This window comes from Pinus tabuliformis, chromosome 7 (assembly GCF_031772625.1).
Source record: "Pinus tabuliformis cultivar Carrire ecotype Pingquan chromosome 7, CPIR1, whole genome shotgun sequence".
Taxonomy (NCBI): domain Eukaryota; kingdom Viridiplantae; phylum Streptophyta; class Pinopsida; order Pinales; family Pinaceae; genus Pinus; species Pinus tabuliformis.
In genome coordinates, this window is record NC_142293.1 from 1397174357 (window position 1) to 1397177271 (window position 2915).

The 2915-nt window shown below is 36.4% G+C and overlaps 1 pseudogene; it reads left to right on the top strand.

Annotated features, from left to right (window-relative positions):
* The first annotated feature begins 927 nt into the window (after positions 1-927).
* LOC149252888 (purine permease 1 pseudogene) lies at positions 928-2331 on the top strand (annotated as a pseudogene).
* The last annotated feature ends 584 nt before the right edge of the window (positions 2332-2915 follow it).

Here is a 2915-nt window from a genome sequence, read left to right on the forward strand (position 1 = left end):
TATTATTATTATTTATAGAGTTATTTTTATTTTATTTTCACCAAATTAAAATGTTTACATTATATTAATCTTTTTATTTGATTTGACTTAGTGAAAATGTTAAACATTACATTACAACATTTCTATTGTACTAGCTTAGAAAGAGACTATGTATATTTATTATTATTTTATACTTGGAGAACAACTATATATTTTTATTATTATTAATTTATTTTTATAATATAATTTTTATTTTATTTTGATCAACTTACTTAAAATATTTACAAAAGTATTTTATTTTATTTTATTTTTATCTAATTTAATTTAGTTAAAAAGTTAAACATTACCTTTAACTTATATTTTTATTTTTAAGGGAGATGGAGGTAAAAAACCAAGGTGCAAATTCAATGATTTTTAAACACATAAGCATCAACCAAAAGCGTACATAGATGTCAATATCTCTTGGAGAGCCAAAATTCTTACTAATTCTCATCAACTCGGCCGGAAAAGACCAAAGGAAGTGTGGGACGAAAGGGTATGCATTTTTCTGTCCATTCGGAAAAGTGGAAACAAAAAAACATTTCATTTTAGAATGTGAGGCGACAACAGGGAAAGTTATGCAGATATGCTAGCAGCTAGCTCTTGGGATAATCTATTTAGCGAAACTGAAACATTTATTGTGAAGCTTCACATAAAAAGACTGAACACATCAAACAGATGAAAAAACAATATGTCCCATAAACTATCTTTAACTTCGTAGACGTTAAAATATATATATATATATATATATTTTTTTTTAAATTGTTTTAATCGACTTTCGACACTGCATTGCATCGACTTCCGCATACCAGCACATACAGCGTGTTGGCATGAAACCTATTTGCATCCCAGATAAGCCTTATCTTGGGATTTATAAGCCTTATCTTACCTTTCCTCCACGGCATTGAACATGTTTTATAAGCCTTATCTTACCTTTCCTCCACCGCATTGAACATGTCTGGTCTGGTTGAAATCGAGCACATGGAAGCAGCAGCTGATAGAGACGTCCAAAGAATGAATTCCGAGGAGATAAACACAAAGAAACGCCGGATCCTCCTACTCCTCAATGCCTTCGCCTTGGCTGTGGGTACCAGCGCTGGGCCTTTGTTGACAAGATTTTATTTCCTCCACGGCGGATCCCGTCGATGGCTCTGTGCTTGGCTCGAGACTGTTGCCTGGCCTCTTCTCCTCCCACCTCTCTACTTATCGTACAGAAAGCAGCCCAACAGAGAGCATCACATCACCCCCACACTCTTCCTGGCTTCCTGTGGAATCGGGATTCTGACGGGCGCCGACGATTACCTATACGCCTATGGCCTCTCATTTCTGCCCGTTTCCACATCGGCTGTCTTGATCGCCACCCAACTCGGCTTCAACGCCGTATTCGCGTTTCTGTTAGTCCGCCAGAAATTCAGCCATTCCTCTGTAAATTCCGTAGCTCTGCTCACGGCGAGCTCCGTTTTGCTTGCCTTCCATACGAGCAACGACAGGCCTGAAGGAGTAACGAAGAGGCAGTACGTGGTCGGGTTTATCTTAACGCTCGGCGCAGCTGCCCTATATGGTTTCATTATTCCCTTGATTGAGCTTACTTACAAGAAAACAAAGCGCCAAATAACGTATATGCTTGTTATGGAGATGCAAGTAATAATGTCTTTTTCGGCTACTGTTTTCTGTACAGTGGGCATGCTCATTAACGGAGACTTCCAGGCTCTCCACAGGGAGGCCAAGGAATTTCGTGTGGGGAAGATCGATTACTCCATGGCTCTCCTATGGAGTGCAGTAGCATGGCAGCTCTTTTACATTGGGGTATTCGGCGTTACGTCCCTGGCGAGCTCTTTGTTGAGTGGTGTCATTATTGCTAGTATGATTCCTGTGACAGAGGTCCTGGCGGTGGTTTTGTACCATGAGGAATTCAGCGCGGAGAAGGGCATGGCGCTGGTGCTGGCCTTGTGGGGATTCGCCTCATATCTTTATGGGGAATACTATCGTTATTCGAAACCGCGACCTCCTTGGCAGCGGAATAATCGAGGCGTTGTTCCAGAAGGCCCCGGAGGAGACACGCATGCACATGATCTGGAAGAAGATCAGTGGAATCATGTGGTTGAAGAATTAAATGGATAAAGCTGCAGAACGATTCAAGATCTACAATGAAATTGCATTAATTTTTCTTTCACACCAAAGTGACTTGAGTGAAAATAAGGTAATGCTATGACCTTGTCAGGCATTACCCATTTGTCCTTGTATGTGAGGAAATTTTTTAGATTGTAATTAAATGACATCAATGGTTAAATTTAACGTGTGTTTATCTGGTTCTCTTTTTTTTAATCGGTTAGAAACCGCTCTCCGCTTTGTTATCTGTAAATTTACAATTTACAAATATTTATATATATTATATTTGTTAAAGAAATTTCAAACTAATAGACTTCAATTTTATTTTTTATATTTCAGATTTTTAATTTTTCAAGAGTATAAACATGCTAATGGTGAGCCTTTACATATTTAGTAATTTATTTGTTCCCATGCTATGAATTTATTGTGCGAAATGCTTAACACAGTTTTCAAGATATGAGTATACAAAATGTTTGAAGGTATTTATGGACCACAATAATTGAGGTTTGGAGTAATTATGATTAATATGGAAGAGATGATTAATAATTTTATTGATGATATGATTAATATGGAAGAGATGATTAATAATTTTATGGATGATTTTTTAATTTATTTAAATGTGAGTAGTTACATTGTTGAATTAAGGTGGTTTGGGTAAATTTTATTGGGTTAAGTTTTTAGCAATTTAAATTTGATTAGATCAAAGTTAAAGTGTTTTGTTTTGTTTTTGTTTTTTTTTTTTTTTTTTTTTTTTATATGTCAACTTATGGTATTCATGTGAAATTAAG